Source organism: Physeter macrocephalus, unplaced genomic scaffold, assembly GCF_002837175.3.
Source record: "Physeter macrocephalus isolate SW-GA unplaced genomic scaffold, ASM283717v5 random_1014, whole genome shotgun sequence".
NCBI lineage: Eukaryota > Metazoa > Chordata > Mammalia > Artiodactyla > Physeteridae > Physeter > Physeter macrocephalus.
In genome coordinates, this window is record NW_021146446.1 from 16,887 (window position 1) to 25,000 (window position 8,114).

The 8,114-nt window shown below is 52.6% G+C and overlaps 1 protein-coding gene across 2 annotated transcripts in view; it reads right to left on the bottom strand.

Annotated features, from left to right (window-relative positions):
- Nucleotides 1-1,418, bottom strand: part of DSN1 (DSN1 component of MIS12 kinetochore complex) — a 16,383-nt gene extending 14,965 nt beyond the window's left edge. Inside the window, exon 1 of one of the 2 annotated variants that reach the window (XM_028486664.2) lies at nucleotides 1,100-1,418. The gene's annotated coding sequence lies outside the window, so the exon portion shown is untranslated. The remainder of the gene's footprint in view (nucleotides 1-1,099) is intronic. The other variant, XM_024128495.3, reaches the window with a different exon arrangement.
- Between the last annotated feature and the right edge of the window lie 6,696 nt (nucleotides 1,419-8,114).

Consider the following 8,114-nt stretch of genomic DNA (forward strand, 5'->3'; position numbering starts at 1 on the left):
CCCGTGTCCCCTGCATCGGCAGGCGGACTCTCAACCACTGCGCCACCAGGGAAGCCCCTCTCCACTAGTTTTTCCTATATGCAGCATTGCTCCTCTCCAATCTATTCTTATTTATTTTACTTTTGGCCGCGCCGTTTGTGGGATCTTAGTTTCCCCACCAGGGACTGAACCCTGGCCCTCACAGTGACAGCACGGAGTCCTGACCATCGGACCGCTGGGGAATTCCCTCCAATCCATTCTATGGACAGCAGCAGAGATTCCTCCAGTGTACTAAACACCTTCCAGAAGCTAGTCCTAACTAGTACCCATTCCTGCTTTCTCCTGCCACTCCCATTCCATGCACCACTTTTGACTCTTTGCACATATTGCCTGTAAAGCTTATTCATCCTTCCCAATCGAGCTCAAGTGCGAAGCTTTCACACCACTTCTCTTTGGGAGAGTTGGCTGCTCCACCCCTAGATCTCCCTAGCACTGGCTGTAAAGTCCGTTTACATGTCTGCCTCCCCGGTCAGACTGTATTTCTAGAGCCTGTTACAGACAACTAACGGATTGGAAAAGGGCAGGGACATGACTGAGGCATCTCTACATCGTCCATGCTTCCCCCACCCCCAACCCCAACAGAAATCGGTGTGTTGCGGGGTGCTTAGTAAAGAGAAATGAATATATGCGAAGGGACAACATGGCAAAGATAACAGAACAACGAGGGGTAGGTCGAGGATCTACATCGCCCCAGTTACGACTGTATCACTCAGATGAAAGCCTGGATAATAGCAGCAATCACTGTCGCTCGTTAAGCGCTTGTTACATGCCAGGACCTGTGTGTGTATGCAAACAATTTACTTGCATCACTATCCCGTTTAATCCTTTCCACAGCTCTGTAAGTACCATCATCAATTCCACGTTGCAGATAGGAGAACTGAGGTTCAGAGGGGCAAAAGCCTGGCCCAAACTTGTGCCGCCAGCCTGGAGCAGAGGCGAAATTCCAACCCCGGCCTGAGACCCACCCCCAGCCTTCAACCACTGTTGTGGAGTTTAGACCGCTGGCTCGGCAAACAGGCCCCGACCGAGAGGCGCCGCCCGGCCTCGGGTCTCCTCTTACCCGGAGGTGGCTGCAGCGTCCCCCTAGTCCCCGCTGTCGGGGGTGACGACGGGTTAGGTCTGGGCTGGGCCGAGGCGTCCGACCCCAAAGAGGATGGTGCGCGGGTGAGCGGGGCCGCGTACAGGGAGAGGTCGGCGACTTCCTGACCTCAGAGCGACGCCCGTCCAGCCCAAAGCCTCCGTCCCCGAAAAGCAAGGCCGCAGGCCACTGTCCGCATCCTCGGGAGACCCCCGCACGCCCTGCGCCAAAGCGTCTGCTCCTTCCTGGTCTGGGCCCGCTGGGCAATCCGCTGCCCGCGCCAGCCCCGCCTCCGGTAAAACTCCCGCCAGCCGAGGGCGCATGCGCCGCCGGCGGTCTCCAGGGCTCGCGCACGCGCACACGCAGAACGCCGGCTTCACTCAAGGTGCATGCGCAAACTGGTGTTCAAGACTCCTGTTACCCAACCCGGTTTGTCCAAGTTCTTCCCAGCCCAGACTTTGCCGTGTTACACCTCCTCAGCTACGCCACGCCCAGGGAGTCACTAACTGGGTCGCATCACACCAGCGTATCCTTTGCGCCCAGTATGCCTAGAGCCTTTCTAAGATGGGGAACAGAGGTCCAGGGAGGTGCTTGCCAAAGGAATACAGGGCATTAGCGAGTGGGCAGTGATGCCTGCTCCGTCGCTAGGCCATAGTCACCCCTCCTTTTATCTTCTCAACACCGAAAATGTGGACCATGACTCTCACACTTTTTCCAGTCCTGCTCTAGCACATTTTCTCCCTTTGTGGTCCCTTCTATACTTGGCAAAGTTCAAGAACTCTCCTTTGTAACCTCACTGCAGGCCAGCCCCTCCCCAAACTGCTTGCCTCTCCTCTCGTCATCCCCCATTGCTTCTACTCCTTTGCTCAAGCCATTCCCTCTGCCTGGGAAGCCCTTCAAGCCTTTTGTTCTTGGCAAAATTCTCCGATTTTAAGCCTTAGCTGAGGATTCATCTCTCTCAGAGCCTTCTCTGAGGCCCCAGGCTGAAAAGCAGATCCCACTTCTGTGCTCCCAGGAGCCCAGCCTGTGCCTGGTCCACTATCCTTTGCTGGCTTGGGGGCTCCCAGATAGCAGACTGCTGCTTCAGCACCCAGCGTGATGCCATCAGAATGTCCCCTTGCATGTGCAGTCCTTTGGGATCTGAAACCTCCAAGTGTTGACTTACAAGCAGTCCACAGAAACTGAAAGAAGGGTTGGTGAGCAGCAGCTGGAACGTGACTGTGGTCATCCTTCTATAGCAGCTGTGGTCCTTGGAAAAGTTTTCTGGTGGTGGCAGAAATCTGCCTTCCTGAAATTTCCACCATGTGGTTCCAGCATGTTGGCTCCCAACAGACATGTGAAAGCAGAGATTTGCTCTTTATTCCCTGAATATCACTTTCTAGAGCCAGTTCCTCCTCTGCTCACCCTGCTCCTTCAACTACTACTCACTTGTCAGTATCCCAAGAACAGAACACAGCCAGAACTGGCTGTCCTGGGGCACAGTGGGTATATGCTTCATGGAATCCAGACCCAGTACATCCTCTGTGTCCTTTCCCTGCTTTCAGTTCTTATGTGGCTCCCTACTGTCCACAGGATGTGGACACTCCTTCCCTCATAAGGCCCTGTGTGATCTGACCCAGTCTCTTTCATCACGCCAGTGACTTCTTTCAGTTCCCCAGTTCTGCTCTTCTTTCTACTAGGCTTTCACACATGCCGTTCCCTCCACCTGGAACATGTGCTTTCCGTCTCCTGCCTACAACACACCACCATCTCCTTCATCTGGTCCTCTCAACCTTAGGTATCAGTTCAGATACCCCTCTGCAGACTTTGCTGATTCCTCCTAGCTCCCTGAGCACCCTGGGCTCCCCCTGGCCATTGACATTTGCTTTCCTGTTTTTCAGGCCCATATATTGTTATCCTCAATGCCTAGCACAGGCCTGGCTATTGTTAGGCCCTCAAAAAAGAGGAGATCTGTGTAATTTTCATGTGGTTGCTGGCTTCCAAGATGGCCCCTAATGTTCCCCACTTCCTGGTCGTCATACCCTTGTACAATCCTCTCCCACAAGGAATAGGGCTAATCTGTATAACCAATAAGGTACTGCAGAAATGATAGTGTATGATTTTCAAGGCTTAGTCATAAAAGACATTGTAACTTCTACCCTCCTTTCCCATATATCACTTGCTCTGGGGGAAGCCAGCTGCCATGTTGTGAGGATGCTCAAGCAGCCCTATGGAGAGGGCCACCTGGGGAGGAACTGAGGTCTCTTGCCAACACTGACTTGCCAGGCATATGAGTGAGCCACCTTGTGGATCTTCCAGCCCCAATCACGCCTTCACATGATTGCAGCCTGACTGACATGTGACTGCACCCTCAGGAGACCCTGAGTCAGAACTACTCAGCTCCTGAATTCCTGACCCACAGCATCTGTGATATAATAAATGTTTGGGGATAATTAATTCTACTGTAATAGACAATTAATTCATGTCCTTTTTTTTTGGCGGTACGCGGGCCTCTCACTGTTGTGGCCTCTCCCGTTGCGGAGCACAGGCTCCGGACGCGCAGGCTCAGCGGCCATGGCTCACGGGCCCAGCCGCTCCACAGCATGTGGGACCTTCCCGGACCGGGGCACGAACCCGTGTCCCCTGCATCGGCAGGCGGACTCTCAACCACTGCGCCACCAGGGAAGCCCCATGTCCTTTTTAATGATAAATTTTTGAAAGTCTTTTGTAGAAAGTTTCAATTCCTTTTTATTTGGCCACACTGTGAGGTTTGCAGGATCCTAGTTCCCTGACCAGGGATTCAAACCCGTGCCCCCTGCAGTGGAAGCGCGGAGTCCTAACCAATGGAGCTCCAGGGAGTTCCCTCCATTCCATTTTTGATGACTCTGCATTTATTTCTCAGTGGCCATACCACCCTTCATGGGAGACTCTGAGGTGTCAGCAGTCAGTAGCCAGGAACCCCTGGTGGCTCCTCCCAAGTGACCCCAAACCAGTCAGGTGGCTGTGGCATTCCCAGGGCTCCTTCCTTCCCAGGCAACTGGGTGTGGGGTAGAGTCCAGTTTCAAATCTGCTGAGCACCCCACCCACCCAAAATGAGAAATCAGAGAAGAGGCCAAGTCCATGGAAACTGTTCATATGACATACTTTATTTCCAATCTACAACCATTAAAAACGCTTTGTAAGTTTACACTGTACAGTTATTCTCATGTCTGAAATAAGACACGGGGGCAAGGAGAGCTGGCGGATTGGACCGTGGTTGTCCTAGCACCCAATCCATCCTGGGAAAGAGCCTTCTGAAGACAGGAGTGGGAGGAGAAACAGCGGACAGGAGAGGTGGACAGTTTGGCCCAAGGATGCCCTTAGTCCCTTCCCTCCCAAAGGCCTTTCCCTGGGGAACCCTTAGGGCGCACAGCTGCAGGGTCCACACCAGGAAACCAGGATGGTCAGGAAGGGGGCTTCACAGTATTGGCGGGGTTTGGGGAGGTGGGGGCAGGATGAGGAGGAGGGACAGCTTCTGGCTCTCTTCCCCAGCTGCCGGGGGTTGGAGCTGTTTTTTGGCACTGTCTACAAGGTCTCCCTAGAGGTGAGTGAAGGAGGAGGAGGAGCTGGCTGGGGATTTAGGAGTCTTTCTTTGAGGAGTTGTTTCTTTCCATTTGAACAGAGGCCATAAGCCTATGGTGAGGTTCCCAAGGGATAAACGGTCAGGGTCTTTTGTCTCCTGCCCCCCCAGGACGCCCACCTGCTGCCTGGCTGGCACAACCCTACACAATCTTTTGTACAACCCAGACAAGTAGGAGAAGTGGGTAGAACTGGAACCAAGCCAGGGGCAGGGAAAGGAAAAATGTATGCCTTCTCCCAGCCCCCCAGTTTCCAGGAAGAGGAGAACATAGTTTTGTTTTGCTTTGGGTAGGAGCAGGGAGGGTTCACAATCTCTCAGGAGTCCGGATGAGGTTGGTGTTTCCTGTTCCTGGTCAGGGCCAGCCTCAGTCCCTCACCAGGCCACACTATTTGCTGGTCTAGATCAGCAGGTGGCAAACTCCTGTGTATATCAGAATCACCTGGAGGGCTTGTTAAACCCCCGCTTGCTGGCCACCCCCCGACCCAAGGTTCTGTTCCATAGGTCTTGAGTGGTCCCAATACTCTGCATGTCTATCAAGTGCCCAGGTGTTGCTCCTGCTTCTCTGAGAACCTCCAGGCATCTCATCCTCAGCAACCTGATGCCCCAAGACAGCGCCAGGGAGCTGGGCCACAGCTGGCAAGGCCCTGCCTTAGAGGCACCAAAATATCTGGGAAGCTGCTGGGCACAGACTTGTGGTGAGCCCCCTGTGCGGAGAAGTAAACTAAGGCACAGAGATCAGTGGCGGAGCTGAGAGAGGAGCCAGGATACCAGGGCCCGGTGGAGAGAGGATGTTGATGCAGGACTCCAAAACATGAGGGGTGCTCTGGGGCCCTAAGGATCATCCTCGTGCTTATCATAAAATCATACAACCAGCCAAACACAGAGAAGTTAAGACATCTCCTGGGCCAGGTCTCCAGACTCCTGGCTGAGGTTCCTTTTCATGGGAGCAGTTTGAGTGGTATCAGAATGGAGAGTGACAAGGTGGCCAGGCCCTGACGACTTCGGCCTTTCAAGGATGCTTAGGGGAAACCAAAGCTCCTTTCCTTAGACCCTGGGGTCCAGGGGGCTGGTGAAGGGCAGGAAGGGAGTGGAGTAGGGCTGATGGGATACACAAGGTAGGGTCCAAGAAGAGTGCAGGACGGGTGGGGAAGAGCCCTGGGCAGGGGACTCAGGCCCAGCATCATGTCACCAGTCCCCTTCCGTTCTTGGGTCTATGGACTTTGCAAACTGCAAACACTGTTGGGAGGGGTCAGGGGTAGTGCCAGGGTGGGCTACAGGTTCTGCCAGGGCAAGCTGTTCCAGAGGCCGTAAGGTTCAGGGGAGAGTGGAGAGTATGGGAGATGTCAAATGGACAGACAGATGGACGGATGGCCAGGGAGAGAAGAACCCAAGCCAGGCTGTATCTACTTTTCAAACAAGGCCATGTGGGACTGGGCAGGACAGAGGAGGCCAAAATGGGGGATCCAAGTTCCCCCCCAATTCCCAGTGGAAAGTGTTGGGGTCTTGCCGGGAGGCTGTGGACAGAAGAAAATGGGGCTCAAGGGTGGGATGGGGGGATGTCTTTCTGGGCTTGGGGGGTGGTCACTGGGGCCAAGCCCAGCCTGAGGCATTGGGGAAAGGTTCCCCCTTCGGTGTGAGAAAACACAAAATAAAACAGAACCCAGGGAATACAACCAGATCTGAAAGCAAACATCCGGAGTTGGGAGACCACAGACACGGGAGGATGGGAATGTGAGGCTGACGGCACAGGGAGGGGGTCGCTGAGGTTACAGGGAAATCCACGGGAGACGAGTGGAGCTGGGGAGGCCATCTGGGAGGGCTGAGGCATGGGAGCTACAAGGAAGCCTGGGGCTCAGAAGAGGAAAACCTGGCCATGGGTCAGGGCCACTCAGTCTGCTGATGGAAATCAGCTGGAGAAGAGGAGGCAGGAGGAGGGGAAGCTTTGGAGGAAGATATTAAAAGAGAGGATGGGTGGGCAGTGGGGAGCGAACATACAGCCCAGAGAGAGGAAGGGGTTCAACCACGACCACGGAATGGTAGGTGGGGGGTGTCTCACTCACCACTGGGGATGCAGAACCTGATGGGAGTCAGGAAGCCTGGGTTCTGGTCCTGATTCTGCCTTTAACCTGCTGTCTGACCTTGGGTGAGCCACTCTCTCCCTTCTCTGGGCCTGATTCCTCATCCAAAAAAGTGAGGGGGTTCGACACAAAAGGACAAACACTGTATGTATGATTCCACTTATATGAGGTGCTTAGACTAGGCAAATTTATAGAGACAGAAAGTAGAACAGAGGTTACAGGGGCTGGGGGAGAGGGATGGGGAGTTATTGTTTGGTGGGTATAGAGTTTCAGTTTGGGGTGATAAAAAGTTCTGGAAGTGGAGAGTGGTAGTGGTTGTATCAACACAACATTGTGAATGTATTTAAAGCCACTTAAAAATGGCTACGTCTTATGTATGTTTTGCCACAATTTTAAAAAAAGTGAGGGGGTAGGTCCAGTTTATTTTTCTTTCTATTCACTAAGACTAGTGAGGGATGTATCACCCCTAGGGCCAGGGCACCACGAGGCTGGTGTGGGGACAGTGAGTGTGATCAGACCACTTTCCATGGGTGTAGAACCTTATGCTTTCCCAGGCAGATTCACAGGCACAGTACTGTATTTGGTCCTCAGTACAGCCATGCAAGGACATTCTCCCACTTTATAGCTGGAAGAACTGAGGTACAGACTAGCCACATGCTCCGGGGCCAAGGTCATTCAAGTTGGTGGCCGTTTATTATTATTTTAAAAATAGTGACCTGGAAACCATCCTTGCATCTTAGGTTCACACTGCAACCGGCTTAGTGGACTTTGAAGGAAGGACACATGCTCAAAATTAGCAGCAGAAGAGTTTGTCTCCTGTGGCAACTATGGTTACATCCCATGACTGGATGATGACATGCTTCCCTTTTTACTGTGGCTGCCAGGAAACTTAAGAGGAAAATTTAATTGCAGGATTATGGAAATCATGTCAGATAGATTTGGGGAATGATAATTCCTCTTGCTTTTTGACTTTCTTTGTATTTTTTTTTTTTTTTTTTTTTTGGCTGCGCCGTGAGGCATTCGGGATCTTAGTTCCCCTACCAGGGATCGAACCCGTAACCCCTGCCGTGGAAGCACAGAGTCTTAACCACTGGACCGCCAAGGAAGTTCCTGACTTTCTTTTTTTCTGTTGTCTTACTGATCCTTATGACTAAGATTGTAAATTGCTTCCAGTGCTTTTTGGAAATTCTCAGCATAATTAACCCAAATCAGAGCTGGCTTGAGGACCAGGTCCCCTAATTACCAGCTCAGTGCTCTTTTTAAGATATAACATCATGGTTATCTGGTTAAAAAAAGATGACCTAACGGTCAGGGCTGTGAA